The sequence below is a fragment of the Phoxinus phoxinus genome, assembly GCF_949152265.1.
Source record: "Phoxinus phoxinus genome assembly, chromosome: 18".
NCBI classification, from domain to species: domain Eukaryota; kingdom Metazoa; phylum Chordata; class Actinopteri; order Cypriniformes; family Leuciscidae; genus Phoxinus; species Phoxinus phoxinus.
The window spans coordinates 31,336,757-31,356,626 of NC_136893.1; the positions used below are offsets into that span (position 1 = coordinate 31,336,757).

The following is a 19,870-nucleotide window of genomic DNA, read 5'->3' on the forward strand; positions in this document are numbered from 1 at the left end:
ACTTTCAATATATATTTTTTTTAAAAACGCCAGTAGTTGGTGGAGTCCAGTCAAGTCCAGCCCTGGCTGTATAATCAAACAATAAAAACGAGAAACAATGCATGCCATCAACAACATTTATTGATTCCATAGGAACTTGATCCAGTCTCCCCCATTTTATTATAATAACTGCTTTAAATGTGTTATTTCAGAGACAAATTAAGCATGAGCTCGATCCACAGACACTCTTTTGGCATCCTCCATGAGCCAAAACATTAGCTCGAACATTTTGGCATTTTTCGAACTTTCAAAGAACAATAGGACACCGCATTAAAAATTAAACCAGATTTTTAATTGCGTTTAATTGCGGAGAGACCCGCAACCTCAGTTATGTTGTACTCTTCGGAGCGGCATTTAGGGCACTGTGTAGATGTGGCCTCCCATTGATTGACGCACAGCTTGCACCCCACAATGCTCCTGCAGCATGATGTCAACACTGGGTTTTCCATAATTCCTGGAAGTAAGTAAAATATACAGAGTAAAACATGAGCAATAGACACCAAAAGAGCTCACCACAGTTTAATCGCAGTTAGAAAGTAGAAAACAGTACTAGATTTTAGAAAACCCTCTCTTTTACAAACCAGCCATACATTGATGTATCATCTTGTAAATTTGAGTTCTGTCAATGGTTCCCAATTCCCATACACCTGGAATTAACATGCATTTGTGATATCACAATCAGATAGCAATTGACCACATTTTACATGGCCAAACGTTTTACGGCAACAGTGTTTTGGATGCCTGAAAACCGGTTTGAATGTACACATTTTTGAAAACAGTCTCTGTAAACAAAAACATGAAACTCTGAAAATAGCATCATGCACATTCATGTTCAGTCTAAAAGGTTTCATCACCATCTAATGGCCTGGCAGCAGAAACAGCATTTTTAGTAGTTTTTGCAGATCGTTTTGACAATGGTGTCATCTGTACGCGGAAGAAAACTTCAGTTTTAAGCATATCGTTGTTGTGTAAACTTAACTTAAAAGATCAGTTTAAATACACCCAATACATCAATCCAATTACAATCAATGTTATTGAAGCAAATGTTAGGAGGTTATCGGGGGTAGATTTAGAATAGGGTGTAAAGACACAAAATGCACATTAATGCCAAGATGAACCCCAATGGGATATTAAGGATCCACCAAATTGTGCATTGCAAGTTATTAGATAAGAATTATAATATTGTGCAGATGTACTGAGAAACGTTATATAAAAGACAAAGGCTGGTGTGCAGAGCCATTAAAACCAATTTGCATACCAGTGCAAATCGAACAAGAAAAAGTTTCCTTTAGGGCTGTCCCAAGTGCTCTTGGCATAGCTCGCTCTGCATTAGAGACAATGTTCTGTATTTGCTGGGTCCATGTGAGGCCTCCAATAATTCTACTACTTGGAGTTTCAGGTTTTGCAGTGCAGAGGTGTCCACATCTCTTCGGCTATTAGGAGGGCATAAAAAAAAGAAGAAAAATTAAAATGAATCACATTTACTTGAGACAGTCAAAAGTGTCATCAAATGTGCAATTTTATGAAACATGGTTTACAAAAGGCAAAACTACTGATACCACAGAAGTAATAAATGTATTCCTCATTATTTAAGTGTTCTTGTTTATCTCCAATTTAGTAAATTATGATTCCGGTTGTTGGGATTACGGTGGCGGCCAAAAATAATTTCAGAAAAAACATGATTCCTGATTATTTTCCATGTTGGTTTTATGATTTTTCAAGAGACTGAGCAGTATAGCAAAACTAATTTCCCCTTTTTCAAGCAGCAGCACGTTTACTGCTTCCCCTTTAAGACTCGCACACATCTAACATCAGGCTGTTTACGCACTTTAGACAAAAACAAATGTGTGTGTATTTGGCAGTATTCGATGTGAAAGAGAAGTCCAGTAATCAACAGTGTTGCCACTTCCCAGTATTTTACTGTTGAAAAACCTGGTAAGGTCTAACAGTGTAAAAAAAAAAAAAAAAGTATGGCCATTTACACGCATTGCAAAGAGTAAAATAGTACATCTAATCATTCTGATAGCTTTCATAACATAGTTGAGAATCTTTATACAAAGTTTGGTATAAAAAAAAAATCCTGAAACAATTTAAATGGTGTTAAAGAAAAAAAAAAAGAAGTTTTTAAAGAACGTTATTTTTCAAATTTTTCTTATGCTCTTAACAAATGTAATGACATTATTTTTTTTTAAATCACAACTTTCCCCCGGTAGTCAGAACGATATTGTAGTTTGATGTTGTACTGACTTAAACTCTGTAAAATTAATTCTCACAGTAATTTTTATTTTATGTGATTATACACAATACAGATCACTACAATCCACGATACATATTGTTGTATTTTTTAATTGTGATAGTGTGACATACAGGCTTGGGAGGGTTACTTTAAAAATGTATTCCGTTACAGTTATTTTACTTCCTAAAAAAAGTATTCAGTAACGTAATCCAAGTACCACAATATGAAAGTAATGTAATTGATTACTTTTGGATTACTTCAAGGTCAAATATTAATAAATAAAAGTTAGAATTTCACAGCCCTCAATATATATTTATGTAAAGGATATACAGACATCTAGTGGCTACAGTATGTTATTACAGATTATTTTTTGTTATTTTTAAACCAGCGCATGCACGCGCAATTATCTCAGATAAACTCAATCCAGCTATACTAATCATAACCGGCAGGTGTGTTCGAAGAACCCAATTAGCCAGATCATGATTAGGCCGATTATATCATCTTGGATGTCTCGTTTGATCTCGGATGTTTTAAGCAACGTACGAAGAACGGACCCCTGGAAAGGTAAGATTCATCTATGTTTGGCTAACTTTTACTTGTTGTTAATGGACATTTCAAATATTCATGACAGTCGAACAAAGTTATGCATGTTCGTGCAAAGTAACGTTACGTTAGCTCATATGGAGGAGGTGGGTCATTGAATTGAAAAGGTAATAAATTGTTTGGGTAATAAAAACGGTGAGTCGTCATTGCTAACATTAGCAACGCATTATCAGAGCCCGTTTCTCTGTCATTACGCTGAGATGCTGAGGAAAACAACATTAGCACGCCCATTATGGCAATGTGAAACGTAATTGAGACAGTAGCCTAACATTACCTCGGTAAAAATGATTCCTCATTCGTTTGTTGCGTATATTGTGGACTACACATGCTGCAAGTTGACCAAGTATTCCAAAAATAGTAGAATGTTACGTAATCTTTCACATCACATATTTTGTGCAGGGTACTGCAGGGTAAGTTAAAAAATACAGCTGGTCGCTTTCACTTATAGCATCAGTTAAATGAATAGCTGTATCTTTGATATCTGTTACACATAGTGACATAGGCTTCTGCTTGTACTTACGTTAATGACAGATACCTAACGTTACAAGTTAGACCAACGACTACTGTTCTAACAATGTACTGTCACATACGAGCGTACATCTTTACGATTATATTTGGCTAATCGCCATTAGTACATTTTTGCGATACATAATTACTTCGCAAAAGATCTCTCATGAAGCATAAACATAATTAACAGAAAAAAAAACGTACTGTGTAGGACTCGTCACTTGCCATTGGAAGCTCTTTGTAGCAGCCTACGTTCCTGCTGGATCCTGCAGCATATCTGGCAACCTCGAGTCAGGGGGGAGGGGATACACCGCTCTACAGTAATTTGAGAGTGATTGCAGTACCAGTTTTGGCCACAATCTTACATACGGTTCCTTTAAATCCTTAGTTACCATGACTGTTTGGGTCTGGACCAGACGTTTAGAAAAATATGTTGGTATTCCTATCTAAATGTTAATGTGTTCTTAAAGGTGGAGCTGTCCTTCGAGGAGCCATTCATTGGCAAAACAACCTGCAACTGTAAAGCTGCCTTGGGACAGTGCAATCACCTAATAGGACTGCTCTACACGCTGGCCCACTATATAAAAATGGGGTATGCATCTGTCCCCCCAACTGCAAGCAAAACATCTCTTCCTCAAGCCTGGCATGTTCCATCAAGGACATTATGTCTCAGCCCAAGAGCAGCTAGCACTGTGACAGTATCCAAAGTTAAACCACCATTGGCTAATGCACCACCAAAGAAAAAACAGCGCTCTACTGAAGGGATTGTCTCTAATTCGTATCGTCCTGTGCCACTTCCATTACCAAGTGCTGAATTTGTAGAGAATCTTTATAGCAACCTGGCTACAATCGGCAGTAAGAGCCAGATGTTAAAGTTACTGGAAGCAAACTGTAAGTAGCCTGCTGATCTGGTCTCCACAGAATTTGGGGACCTTCCCCGGGGTTCTGTATTAACTTACCAAAACAACGTCCACTGTCCATTTTCAGTGAAAATTACCCTGAACTTCCTCTACCTCAACAGCCATGCTCATTTAGCACTGCTCTAGATGATACTGAAACATTCTTCTATGGTGGCCTGGCTGTCACACTGTCTGATGCAAAGCATCTATAAATGGAAACCAGAGGACGCAGTAGCAAGACCTGGCATCAAGTACGAGCCAAACGCCTGACATCATCATCATTCAAAAGAATCTGCTCCAGGGTGAGAGACTTTGACAGTTTGGCAGCCAACATGAAGGAGAAACGTTTGACACAAACTAAAGCAATGAAGAGAGGCCTTGAAATGGAGCCAGTCGCTGCTGCTGAATACAAGGAAATTACTGGCAATGAAGTCTATCCCTGTGGGTTTGTAATTAATCCCCATGGCCCACATCGGGGGCCTCACCTGATAGGAAAGTGTGTAATCTTAGTGCAGCTCCAACCTACGGAAATCAAGTGTCCAGACAAGGACCGTTTTAAAGACTGTGCAGACTTGTACTGCAAGACCGATTGAACCTATGCTCTGAAGACAATCCATATGGTGGGACAGATGGGTATCACCGGTATGACATGGTGCGATTTCTTTGTCCGGTGCAAACAGGACCATCACCTGGAGTGGGTCCACTTCAACCCTAAAGAATGGGAAAATGTGAAATCCAAACTTGACCGTTTCTGTTTTACATACTTCCTGGCTGCCTTGTGCAACAAAGGTACATGAAAAGAGCATCTATGAAATTAAATTAAATTAAATTAAATGAAACACAGGAGACAATAAAATTTTTACATTTTAACATTCTATTTTTTTTTAAGTTTTTGTGAAGTAACATATGTTTCTGCTAATGTTCATGAGTCATTCTGGTGGAGCAACACTGTTTGCAGCATACTCACTCACTCACTCACTCACTCACTCACTCACTCACACACACACACACACACTGTAAAACAACCTGTCAGCGTAATTTAGTGTGCTCCATGGGCTGGACAGTATAATTTCAAACAAGTCCATAAAGACAGGCATAATTTCAAGGGTGCACTGGCACTCTTTAGAACAGAGGCCCTTGGAAGTTACTCAAGAGGACACAAACAGTCCACAGTTGATGGACAGAGCCCACTAGTGTCATTGGTAAGACCCTATCGAATATGTGATGCTCTTTGATCCTCCTAATGGAACGCTCAACATGAATGTGAAGTCTGGCTATGGCTTGTGCCTGTCTCACCTCTTCTTGGCTGAAATGTCCATTTGGGCCTAAAAAGGGTGGGATCACAAGGGAGACATTGATTTAACTGAAGGTCCTTGATGAGAAATCCTTTATCAGCCATGACCTCATTGCCTTCCTCAAGTAGTGACAGGATCCCTGATTCTCTTGTGATCTTCTTGTCAGATATCGAACCTGAATACAGGTCACTGACAAATGTAACTAAACCTGAGGGAGAGATGCTCAAATGTTACCTTTGTAGTGAGAGTAGATTTCAGAGTTGAGAACTTTTGAACTAGGTCTCTGCACGTGTATTTCTGTACAATCTAATATAACTCTTGTAAGTGGGAAAGTGCTTTGGAAACAAGGAGGCATGAGCTTGTTTACAGTTTCTCTCGAAGGCCAAATTGGAAGTGATCCTAACATGAAATGAAGATAGTTTGCCCAGGTTACACAGACCCTACTTACAGTTGACTGTGACACATCAAAACGCACTGCAAGGCCCTGTCCAGGAAAACCTTGCCTAAGACGACAAAAAAAATAGAAAAAAATGGTCAATGACGGCCAGTTTAGGAATGCTAAACCCCTGCCTTACAATTACCCCGCCAGCTTGCCTTATTCGCTGTGTCTGACTCCACCCTACCATGTTCCATGTTTTCTGCAGTAGGCTGTAGGGCCATAAACACTGCTTTCAGTGTGTTGAAATCAGGAAAGCCTGTGAAAAACATGATGTTCTTATCATCGCCTTGGAATCTTGAAAGGAGAAACTGCTTGGTTTGAAGACGTGCAATTAATTCTGCTTGATCGTTGATGATCTTGTGGGGCTTCCTTAAGTTGCTCCTCCAGTGGCGGGGGCAGTTCAGCATAATCATGATCGGGGTTTGCAGGGGCCGTCTCTGCACTTTTTAACACTCAGTATTGTTTACTACAAAAAGATATTACTTCTTGAAAGGTAGGATCCCAGACAGAATTAAATATATCTTCTGGGTACAATGGCCCTCATTTATGAAAAGTGCGTACACCAAATTTCCAGCGTACACCTGGCGTACACCCAAAACCACGGTGACTTTGCGATTTATCAATATGGACGTTGGCGTACGGCACGCTCAAATCCTACGCCAGCTCAGGAGGTGGTGTACATGTACGCACGTTTTGAGTTAGTGCTGAAATGCGCAGAAAAACAATTCCTAACACCACAAAACGCACTGACAAACTAAAGATATGATATATTATGACCCACTGTAAAAAAACAGCAACATAGAAATGATAAACTTCAGTGTTTATTTTTGTGAGTTAAGCCCGGCAGGTGCGCACGGACTGGGTTCAGTAATGAAAGGCTTTCAATGACCAAAACATAATTCAGACTGACAGAATAATTAAAATTACGTTCTTCTTTTAAATAATAATAATAATAACGACATTCTTCTTCTAAATAACAATAAGCGTCATTAATAATACAAATCATAATAATAATAAGAATATAACAAATTGTCATGCAATTATTAATGTGAATGAATGGTACTCCACATACCATCATCATCACTATTGTACACCCCAAAACATGTGACGTGATACAAAATTAAATGCTAATTGTTTCAAAACATGTGCTGTAAAATAATGCATTGTGATAGGTCATTTGCTCATCCAAACAGGATTTAAACTGGATTTCCACCGTACACTAATTCTCAATGACGGCTGACCTGGCGCTTTTAGAAGACGCATATGCACCCTTGAGAAGGGAAAGAGTATATCAGGATAGGCGAGATCTTCTGAATGAATCAGATGAATAGCTGATGAGCAGATTTCGTCTTCCAAGGCATCTTCTCCTGGAGCGGTGCAATCACCTGGAGCCCTACCTCCAACGTGAGACCCGGCGGTCAAGGGCCTTACCTGTTCCAGTCCAGGTTCTCTCCACACTGGGGTTCTTGGCCACTGGAACCTTTCAACGGGAGATTGCTGACAGGTCTGGCATATCCCAACCCACCACGAGCCGCATGCTGTCATCCGTGCTGGCTGCCATCAGGACTCTCATCCCACACTACATCCAATTCCCATACGACAATGCCCAGCAAACAATGATTAAAAGGGGTTTTTATGAGATTGCTGGGATTCCAAATGTCATAGGTGCAATTGACTGTACCCACGTGCGTCTGAAACCACCATCGGTTAATGATTACGCATACATCAACCGTAAAAATGATCATTCAGTCAATGTGCAAATTATTTGTGATGCCAGACTCTGCCTATTAAATGTTGTGGCACGATGGCCTGGAGGCACCCACGATGCCTTCATTTTTAGGTGAGTACTAAGAGCAAATTTATTTTGCTAAATATATTATTTTCCTAACCTCTCTTCCCCTTTAGGTGACAGGGGTTATCCTCTTTTGGACTTTTTGATCACCCCTGTGCCAAACCCTGTGACGCATCAGGAGCGCAACTTCAACCACGCGCACACACAAACCACTGTGGAGCGCTGCGTGGGGCTCCTAAAAGGTAGATGGCTCTGCCTGGCACACGCGGGGGGCACGTTGCTCTATTCGCCAGAGAAGGCGTGCAACATCATTTTGGCATGTGCCGTCTTGCACAACATGGCTGAGATAAACCGTGTGCCATTTGACGCGCTGGCCCCAGACCCAGAAGTGCCAGTGGAGCAGTGGGCAGCACCACCGGCTTTGGGAGCTGTTCAGCTCAGACGGGACCTTGTTCGGCGGTTTTAAGGGTAAGTTAAAATAACACAGAATTTGGTTTCATTTTTTTTTTTTTTTTTTTTTTTTTGCTGTAATGTCGTATTTATTGACACTAATGACAGGTTAATTTCGACCAGTAGTCTACAAATTTCTGACTGTCTTTCCAGGACCTCATCCGTCAGGACCCTTGGCCGTGGCGCACGGGAGGCTGGCGCACAGGAGGCTGGTGGATGAGCCTCGGCTTCCCCCGCTTGCACCTGCTCAGGCTCTGGGTGGGGCGCAAGGATAGGCTCAGGCTCCTGGATGGGCTGAGGGGGAGATGCCTCGAGGGCGCTGGGGCCTGCAGTGCCATCATCTACAAAACAATAAAATTTAAATAAAATGAGTTAACTATGGACTTGTGTTTTTTTATTGGTCTATCAAATTTAAGTTTACTTACCATGAATGTCGTCGGTATCTCCCCCACCGGTGATACCTTCTAGAGACGCCGTTCCGATGAGGGCTGCCACCTGCTCCTCGTTCGGTGTCAGCTGGAGGCTTGGATCCGGTGGGCCTCCCCCAGTCTGACTCTGGCTCCTCTTCAGTGCCGAGACGCACCTCTTTGTGGCGATCTTTATATCGGACCACTTTTTTTTCACCTACAATAACTATTGGTCTATATTAAGCAATAAAGAAAACTCATGCTTAACTTGATCACTATTGGTCTATATTAAGCAATAAAACATTATTACCTCTGCTGGAGTGCGCTTCTCAGCCCCCTCACTATTTACAGAACTCGTAATTTGGGTCCATATTTTGTTTTTGTGGGCGCCTTTAATCCCACTCTTTAAACTCCCAAATAAAACAATTTTGTTTATTTCCACTTCCCTGGTGATGGTCTCGATCTCCACGTCGGAGAAGTTTCTCTTTTTTGCCGTCTTCCATGTGTCCATGGCGTAAAATGAGGGCGTGGGGGAGGCGGAGACGTGAATATATAGGGGCGTGTTAATCTAATGACGATCGTTTTCAGCCGCGGCATTTATCAAGGGCAGGTATTGCGTACACCTGAATTTCAAAGGTACGCACAGCTTCATACATCAGGCGGTGAGAGGAGTGTAAGCATAATCGCCAACATATACGCCCGTTTCGACGCAAGATTGATAAATGAGGGCCAATATGTATCATTTTCATGTTTTAGATTTTCAAAGGGATTAAGTGGTTACTACAAAGGGTTAGCTAGGTATGTTGAGCCAAAAGCAAGAATTTTTATGTCACAAAGGGGGCTATTTTAACCTGACTAAATCATCATGGTAACTTATGCTGCACACCCAACCTGCTTCAGAGGAGGTTTTGTTCAGAGTTTATGATTGAAATCAGCTATAAAACGCACCGCCATGTCACAAATCATTTTCCTGATGATAATCTATACGACCAATATATATTCTCAGCTGAGAGAATAAGTTATATATGCAAGCCTGCTGAGCCGTACGTTAATGCCACTAAATTAAGCCCTGCAAGTACAGTCCCACAAACTTCATACACCACGTTGCCATGGGAACCTACATGCAATTAATTTCACTTTGAGAATTTTGAGTATATTGTTTTAATCTGGTAGGTCTTAAAGGGTTAGTTCACCCTAAAATGAAAATTATGTCATTAATGACTCGCCCTCATGTCGTTCCAAGCCCGTAAGACCTCCGTTCATCTTCGGAACATAGTTTAAGATATTTTAGGTTTAGTCCGAGAGCTTTCTGTCCCTCCATTGAAAATGTATGTACGGTATACTGTCCATGTCCATAAAGGTAATATAAACATCATCAAAGTAGTCCATATGACATTAGTGGGTTATTTACGACTCCGCAGTGACGCTGCTGATGTAAGACGCTGTAAACGAAGCTCGGGAGCATAGAAATATACACTAGATAGGCGACATTGACAACATTGAACGGATTGACAACAGACCCGGAAGAGAATACAATGCTGAATAAAGTCGTAGTTTTTGTTATTTTTGGACAAAAATGTATTTTCGATGCTTCAAAAAATTAGAACTAAAAAAAATGTGTTAGAAAAATTCTAAATTCTAACAAAAAGTAAGACTGTTAAGTTAGCACTTTTAAACATCTGCTCACTTAAAAATAAATCACTTCTAGTCAATGACTTAATAAGCACATACAACCTGGATTTTATGTTTCTAAATGAAACTTGGTTAGAAGACAACTGCAGTGCAACTGTCCTCAATGAAACATCCCCTCCTAACTTTACTTTTTTGAGTGTCTGCAGAGCGGGTAGGAGAGGTGGGGGAGTAGCTGCTCTTTTTAAAGATGTCTATCAATGTAAGCAAATATCATTTGGTAATTACCCGTCTTTCGAATATCTGGGTATTGTGTTAAAAGGTGCTCCATGTATTTTACTTATCATTGTTTACAGGCCTACAAAATACTCTTCAGCCTTTGCTGAGGACTTTACAGAACTGTTATTAACCATTTCCTCAGAGTTTGACTGTTTTGTTGGAGATTTTAACATTCACATAGATAATGCAGAAAACAATATGGCAAAAGAAATCCAAACTGTTTAAAAAATTTTTGATCTGACTCAGCATGTACATGGACCGACACACAATCGTGGACACACTCTAGATTTACTTATCAGTAAGGGTCTAAACATTTCATCGATTGTTATTAAGGATGTAGCACTGTCTGATCATTTCTGTATTTTCTTTGATATATTGATCTCTCCTGCCATTGAAGCTAGATCTGTGTCTGTCAAGAAGAGATGCTTAAATGAGAACACTAGTGTACTATTTATGAAGGCTATATCTTCAACACCAAGCATATCTGCTGGCTCTGTTGATTTTCTCCTTGATTCTTTTAACTCAAAAGTTAAAAGTGTAATTGATGATATTGCTCCTGTGAAAGTCAGGAAGAGTGGTAGACAAAAGGCACCCTGGAGAAACTCAACAGCAGTGCAAAATATGAAAAGACAATGCAGAAAAGCAGAGCGCATGTGGCGGAAGACAAAACTTGTAGTCCATTATAACATCTACAAAGACACCATCCATGCTGTCAATATGGAACTAGGCAAAGCTAGACAGACTTTCTTCTCAAATATTATAAACAGCAACTTAAACAACACACGCACTCTTTTTGCTACTGTAGAGAGATTAACAAACCCCCCGAGCCAGATTCCCAGTGAAATGCTCTCAGACAGCAAGTGCAGTGAGTTCGCTTCTTTCTTCTCTGAGAAAATCAATAATATCAGAAAGGTGATCAGCACATCCTTGAGTTGCACTGGGGTCAGACAGATCAGACCACAACCTGAGAAAGTAGTTACTATGTCTGATTTCAAAGAAATTGATGGCAAAATTTGGAAGAAACCGTACAGCACCTTAAAACATCAACCTGCGCCCTTGACGCTCTTCCCACATCTTTCTTCAAAAGTGTGTTAACCCTCTGGGGACCAAGGTGTTTTTGGGGCCCTTGGGATGTTTTGAAATGCCCTGACATTTGTGTTTTTTTTAGTTATTTATAAACATGTTAAAGGTGTAAATTCACTCTATATAGCACAAACGGGGCTACCATAATATGTGAGCAACATGTATGTACATGTCTGTAATTTTTAAGAGAATAATGTTTATGCGTGGTTATAAAAAAAAAAAAAAGAAAGTTGCTGAAATAAGACCACAAAACACATACTAAATATGTGTTCTCAAGACTTTTAACTAATAGATGTTGTCGCTTCGAGTTCTGGCTTCAAAATGATGTGAAAAACATCCTGCCTAATCGTTCACATAAAACAATACATTGATTTAAACTTTGTAGGACAGTTTTTTGTCAGAAGAGGTTTATGCAGGAGTGGTAATGGCCCATCAATATTAATGAGATTCAGACCCGGCGTGTGACAGACACTCCCCCAATGGCCCATCATGAGGCAAGCCTAAACAAAGAGATTCAAAGGTTTTGTTTTTCAATCTGTTTTATTGTAATTCCTCTATGTGGATGAACTAAATGTTCAACTGAAGACACAAGTGAACATTACATGCCTGGCATTTCCAAGGTGTGTCCTGCCTTTTACCAAGCTGTCCTTTGCAAAGCACACAAATCTTGCGACCAACTGTGCAAAAGGGAATATTTCACAAAACTGCAATGGAAACAGTTTTTGCGCATTAACAGTCACCTGACTTAGAAGACGCGGTGTGTTTGGGGTCCGTGTACGCAAATAATAATAATAATTATCATCATTATTATAACATTTATTAGGCTACATATTTAGAGACGCTTTTATCCAAAAAAGAAACAAAGCAATTCGTCAAATGTCATTCATAATACGGGTTAGACAATAATAATACAGGGCTAAGATTATCACAAATAAACAAGATTTTGACGCATATCCAAGGGTTTGTGGGGAGTGTGGAACGCGCGCTGCATGGCACGGAGGCGCGGACGCGAACACTTGCATTTTCCTATCAACAGTGGAAACAACTTAAAATAGCCTACTACTCTTATAATTTCTGGTCATACAGAAAATAATAATACATTATTCGCAACTTCTTCTATTTGTGTAAACTCATAATAACAAGAAAACGTTGTGCATTTCTCTCTAAAAGCGCATCTGCATAACAGCGGAGATGGAGATGTTTTTAGCCGACTTAGAAAACAATAGTTTATTAATAATATTAATGGCTCTTCTCATTCAGCACTGCGGGGAAAATATCAATTCCAGGTTCTAATTTGGCCTTAGGAAACCAGTAAAATCGACATGTTTTCCATATTAATTTGTGAATATTTTAAATGTTTAATAAAGGGGCAAAAAGCCATTAAACAAAAATCTGACAATTCGTCGATATTTACTTTTTTTGCGCAGCAGTTGGTGTAGCCAGTTCAAATACAAATTTTAGTGTTTAACTTTGAGTTTTAAAAAGACAACAACCGTTAATTTTTCGTTTTTCAATTATGGGTTAAAAAAGGAAAAATTAATGGGCACAAAAGTAGCCTATATGGATCGTTTGGACAGAATAAGAGACAGAGTTCTTTATTAAATTCATAAAAGAAACAGTGAATAGCCTACGTGATTCTAAACCTCAAAGAAATGCCACAATCAAAACCTCGGAGCAGAAATGAGGGCGAAACACCCAGAAACTCCTTATATCGTTCGGAGTATAAGGGTCTTTCCCTGCCATTAATGCTTGGATAACACGCCACGTCTCTTTCCATTAACAATAATAATGTCTAATGCGGTGGCTGTGATATTATATAAAAAAACATCCGTTGCCGTGATTTTTGGAATGACTTATTGCGAGAGAAAAAAGGACGTTTTAGTTGCATAACATCAGTTAATGGAAATGCCGTCATTTCGCAATAGTTTTTTATCGATATTTAGATAATAACGCGAAACATTTGCGCAAATCTGTAATGGAAACGCGGCTACTGATGGACATTTAGCAATGCTGATAACACAAAACATATGTAACATCATTAAAATCTCCAAAAATAAATAATAAAGTCATACAGGCTCATATTGTATTAACACCAAGTATAAACAAATCTGTAAAATAGTATAGTAATGTACTTACTCTTTCTGATTTCTGACTGTGTTGCTAAGCGCACTCCGAGTTGCAGGCGGAGGTAGTGATGAAGCTACATTCCTTTAAAAAAAGTTGAAGAATATTATTGTATTGTGCCATCTTCCCAACGCGCAGGTGACTGAATGAGGAAACTTGAAGCGTTTAATGCATTTGCTTGGGGGCGTTTACCTGTTTTGCATAGATGGCTTAACACATTATCTTGTGAATAGCGCGCTCCGTCAGTAGGCGTGAACAAATTAAAGTTAATGAGCTCAACTGGAATCGCTCTCTTTTCATACAGATTACAGAAGCTGAGAATATTTGTTTTTTATATAAATTACTTCATTTGAAAGATGCGATCTCAAGCTTTATGCCCGTGGGTATGTTTGCCCGTTTGACTGCAGTTTCGCGGAGTTACAGATCATTTTCTAACTCGTTTCAAATTGGAGTTCATTGACAGAGAGAGTGCAGAACTCGCATCATGTTATTTTTCTTTATTTGGCAAAAAGCAAAAACACTTTATTTTTATTGTGAGTATACAGAAAAAAAATTGAAACTGAACAGGATCGATTGATGTATAACACGAAAATGAAAGATCAAAATTACCAGAGCATTTTGAGTTTATTTTGCATTGCTAAAAAAAAACACGAGCAAAACGCGGGGGCACGTTTTTGGTCCCCAGAGGGTTAAACAGCTTAGAAGCAGATCTCCTAGAAATGGTAAATGCCTCAGTTCTCTCTGGGAGTTTTCCAAACTCCCTGAAAACTGCAGTTGTCCGATCTCAAATCTTCCTTTCATAGGCAAGATCATTGAAAAAGTTGTTTTCAATCAGCTGAACAAATTCTTAAGCTCGAATGGATACTTTGACAATTTTCAATCTGGTTTCCGATCGCATCACAGCACAGAGACAGCGCTCATAAAGATAATAAACGAAATTCGCTTAAATACTGATACAGGCAAATTATCAGTGCTGGTACTACTCGACCTCAGTGCTGCATTTGACACTGTCGATCACAACATACTTCTTGACAGGCTGGAAAACTGGGTGGGGCTTTCTGGGATAGTCCTAAAATGGTTCAGGTCATACTTAGAAGCGAGAGGTTATTATGTGAGTATAGGAGACCATAAGTCTGAGTGGACATCCATGACATGCGGAGTTCCTCAAGGCTCAATTCTTGCACCACTCCTATTCAACCTGTACATGCTTCCAATGAGCCAAATAATGAGAAAGAACCGAATCTCTTACCACAGCTATGCAGACGACACACAGATCTACTTAGCCCTATCGCCTAACGATTACAGCCCCATTGACTCCCTGTTCCAATGCATTGATGAAGTAAACAGTTGGATGTGCCAAAACTTTCTTCAGTTAAACAAAGACAAAACTGAAGTCATTGCGTTTGGAAACAAAGATGAAGTTCTCAAGGTGAATGCATACCTTCACTCTAGAGGTCAAACAACTAAAAATCAAGTCAGGAATCTTGGTGTGTCTCTAGAGTCAGACCTTAGCTTCAGTAGTCATGTCAAAGCAATAAATTAAGCTCTAGCGCAAGTTCTGCCGGGAAGACTCAATTGTTACATAACTTATTACCTTCTCATCTGTCCAATCATATCCTTATACTTTTGGTATAAAAGGTTGGTACTTACACACGTCTGAGTTCGCAGATGCTGTCGCTCCATTCACCTCCACCCTGCCCACCACCTCCAAGATGGGACCTTCCCCTAATCTTCCCTAACACCACCAAAACGGGTCCTTCCCTCCATCCTCCGAAAATGTATTGCATTATTTATTGCAATAAGTAGATGCTTCAATCATTTTGATGTAAGTAGAGTACTGAATTTTATGGGTTGTTTTCGTCATTTAAAGTTATTTTAACAGGTAAAAAGGGCTGGATTGGTTGGTACTCAGCAGGTAAAATAATGCAGAGTCATAAGGATAATTGCAAAAGAGATCATGTCTTTATTTAATATATAGCTCAGCAGTAAGTTATGTTATTATAGGCTACAGTCCATTTTCCAAATACAAACATGTATTCCATTGCCAACAACAGGCTTCTATTATTTCCTATAATCATGTAAATGTCATACCTGATAAAGCTATAAACTGCAAACACTTCAAATGGCCACAATTGTTATTATTATGTGAAAAGAAACGTTTAAAGTATCACACAGACATACCTTTGCTATTACCACGGACATAAACTGATGGTTATTTGCACGTTATGTCTGTTTGATCCAGCTGTAGACGTAAAGAGACTGGACGCAATCAATTTTCCGCGGACCATCACTTTTCGGCACGACACCTGTAAGATGCTCAGTTGTTATGTTAAATAAACGGAAGGCACTGAGAGTGTACTGAGTCGATAGCTACGGTATTTTCTACCAGCATTCCTCTGATCCTAGCAATCAGATAATAGTAGGGGGGAAATTTTTTTAGAGATAAACGTCACTTACCTTAACTCATTGGAATTTACATCAACCTGCTGGACATCCTCTTCAACAGCTACAGTGGTTGCATGACTGGAAAGCAGTATTACTGAAACTTAGCTAAGTATGTAACTCCACAGAAAAATACTTTGTAGTTCCTCTGACGATAGACCTCCTTGCAGGCCTCACAGTGCTATAAGTCGAGGCAAATAATGTTGGAACAACACCCTTCTTCAACTTTCGCATGCCAACCAGGGTCTTCAAAAAAGACTCTTCTGTGAAGTGGTCTGAACATACTTTTGTGTCCACGTTGATCTGTAACATTAGATATTAAATGGATGTTATTGTTTACAGTTGTGTGCAGTTGTGTTGTGTAAAAGCCTTTACAGTTGTGTGCTTAACTTGGTCTAGGTTAGCAATGGTTATCATAAACAGGCACAGGTCACGTCTTGTTTATATTCTGCTGTAAGACACGGCTAGCCACGGCTTAGCTGACCAGGCTAGTCTAAAGAGCTACAACTTGCTTAACGTTACCCCGAATCAGCCCCTCGCTCGTTATAATTTAAAAAGGACCGGTTCGTGGCTTATCAAGCCATGTATATTTAGCTAGAAGGCTTAGCTAGGTATCTCTATGCTAGTTAACGTAAATATGGCCAACGTTAGCGTAGTTCACATCGTAAGCTAATGTAAATATCTTACCTTTAAATGGCGACCAGGATCTCTTCTTATTTTGTGAATCCATTCACGGCAAAGTACAGGATCTTTGGGGAAACGACGGAAGGTTTGACCTGTATAGGATTTATTTGTTTTGGAAGAAGTACAATTGGGAACAAAACAATGCGGCGGCATTGTAGGTAACGTTATGACAATAGCCTACAGAGGGAAGCGCGCCAACGTTACTTCCGTACACCACAGCCTCGTTTTGGTTTAAGGAAGTGACGTAGGTGAATAAGGCGAATTGTGAGGTATGTTCTAACTTCGCCGTGAGTGAACGAATGAACATTGTATTAATAGGCTTGAGGCTATGTTTACCTGGAAACGATCTGAAGAGAAAACGCAAAAGTGGCGTTGCGTTATCACTTTTTATTCTGTGTTTAGACAAGCGTTATGGGGGGGAAATCTGCGTGCATATGGTGACGCAAAAGTGTGTGAAATTCGATGTAGTGTGCACTCCAGACGGCTAGTTGGCAATGTGAAGCACTGCCACACAACAACACCAAGTATGCGCGCCTGCGTACAACCTTCCTTCTACTTCTCTCCCTAGTAGACTTTTGCGTTTTTACCCTTTAGATGGGAACGCGACGGTGAAGCGTTTTTAAGATTTCCGCTCTGGAGAGTGGTTTCACTTTTTTTACGTTTTTAAGCCTCAAAAAAGCTTGCGTTTTGGGTTTACGTCGCCGTGTAAACGAAGGGCACATCTGATAATATATTCTTATGTTTTCACCCGTGAGCGTTCTCGTGTAAACAGGGCCTAGGACTAACAGGATAATGAGACACAGGTCAATGCAATCATTGATGATGAGTCCGGGCAGTGAGTTATGGGAAATGTAGTCTGTGAGGGACTGATAATAGTCTGATGTGGAGTGCCCTCTGGTGGCTCTCAAGGGCACTCCAGCTGGTGACCGTTACAACACTAGTGATGCCTTGCCTTTGGCAAGCACCACTAATTAAGTTTAAATACAATATCAGTAAGTTGGCTCTCTTAACCCTCTGAGGTCGGCAAACGCGCGGGCGCGTTTTGCTCGTTTTTTTTTTACATAGCAGCAAAATAGACCTAAAATACTCCGTCAGTTTTGGTCATACAGGCTTAAGAAATATGAAAAAATAAGCTGTTAAATGTCTACTTTTTTATGTGTCCACTTACAATCGAAATAAAACATTAAGCTTTTGTAAAATAAAGAAAGTAAACAGGGAGTGCTTTCTGCCTCTCCGTCTCCGTGAACTTTTTTTCTGAAGCACGTCTCTAAATTTAAACAAATCTCAGCGAATATTATTCACTCAGACATGAGCTATATATCTCTATAATCATTTAAGTGTGTAGTTTTAAATTATCTAATTCAAAACTAAAAGAAATATTCTGTTTATGTAATCTATATATAAAGAGCGAGAGATCAGCCGTTCTCATTATCGTTCTGGCACCTCTTTACTCTGCTAATGTGACACGCCCATCGAGAGCGCGCGCTATTCAGACGCAGATGTTCTGAAGCAACACATGCAAACCAGTCAACGCCCACAACAGCTGGAAAACACACTCTCTGTGAGGAATAAGCTTATCGAGCGCAGTAAAGTTAGTTTTGTTTTCGATTTTCCCCATACATTCACCGATAAATGGCAATACCTCCTAAACAACTAGGCTAAAAATAATTTGAACACTATTGCTGCTAAAAAGGCAAAGCTACCAATGTTTCACAAGCTTAATTTCACGTATTTTCGCTCTATATAATGAGCACTGCCCCACAAAAGCCGCCACAATGTGAGTTTCGCCGGGAAAGCTCGCTCTTGACGGAGATGCGAGTAAGGGACCGTGGGGAAAGTGCACTTTTTCTTCGTTTCTAACTATAACGCAGAGGGTGTGTTTTTTATTTTAAAGGGCCCATTGACATGAGACCAGTGCAGTTCGGTAGAGGGCCTCAGTGGGCATATTTCACAACATCTCCTTTACCTCTCCTTTAACCCCTACTGGCTGAAATGGGTATTGCATGTCCAAATTAACATTCTTTATGTATTAGCTTTGTCCATCAGGGAGACAGAGACATCAAATCTGTGTCAATAAGTAGAGGAGGACAGGGGACAACTTTCACAACCTCTCCCTTTAACCCCTACTGGCTGAAATGGGTATTGCATGTCCAAATTAACATTCTTTATGTATTAGCTTTGTCCATCAGGGAGACAGAGACATCAAATCTGTGTCAATATGTAGAGGAGGACAGGGGACAACTTTCACAACCCCTCCCTTTAACCCCTACTGACTGAAATGGGTATTGCATGTCCAAATTAACATTCATTTTGTAATAGCCTTGTCCATCAGGGAGACAGAGACATCAAATCTGTGTCAATAAGTAGAGGAGGACAGGGGACAACTTTCACAGCCTCTATTTTTACCCCTACTGGCTGAAATGGGTATTGCATGTCCAAATTAACATTCTTTATGTAATAGCTTTGTCCATCAGGGAGACAGAGACATCAAATCTGTGTCAATAAGTAGAGGAGGACAGTGGGACAACTTTCACAACCTCTCCCTTTAACCCCTACTGGCTGAAATGGGTATTGCAAGTCCAAATTAACATTCTTTATGTATTAGCTTTGTCCATCAGGGAGACAGAGACATCAAATCTGTGTCAATATGTAGAGGAGGACAGGGGACAACTTTCACAACCCCTCCCTTTAACCCCTACTGACTGAAATGGGTATTGCATGTCCAAATTAACATTCTTTATGTATTAGCTTTGTCCATCAGGGAGACAGAGACATCAAATCTGTGTCAATATGTAGAGGAGGACAGGGGACAACTTTCACAACCTCTCCCTTTAACCCCTACTGGCTGAAATGGGTATTGCATGTCCAAATTAACATTCTTTATGTAATAGCTTTGTCCATCAGGGAGACAGAGACATCAAATCTGTGTCAATATGTAGAGGAGGACAGGGGACAACTTTCA

The 19,870-nt window shown here is 40.0% G+C and overlaps 1 long non-coding RNA gene across 1 annotated transcript; it reads right to left on the reverse strand.

Annotated features, from left to right (window-relative positions):
* Positions 1–103: 103 nt before the first annotated feature.
* Positions 104–4,479, reverse strand: LOC306986147. Its single transcript, XR_013794916.1, has 3 exons — positions 4,345–4,479; positions 1,298–1,472; positions 104–493 (listed from the first exon to the last, which is right to left on the reverse strand). It is a non-coding gene; the product is annotated as an uncharacterized lncRNA (long non-coding RNA).
* Between the last annotated feature and the right edge of the window lie 15,391 nt (positions 4,480–19,870).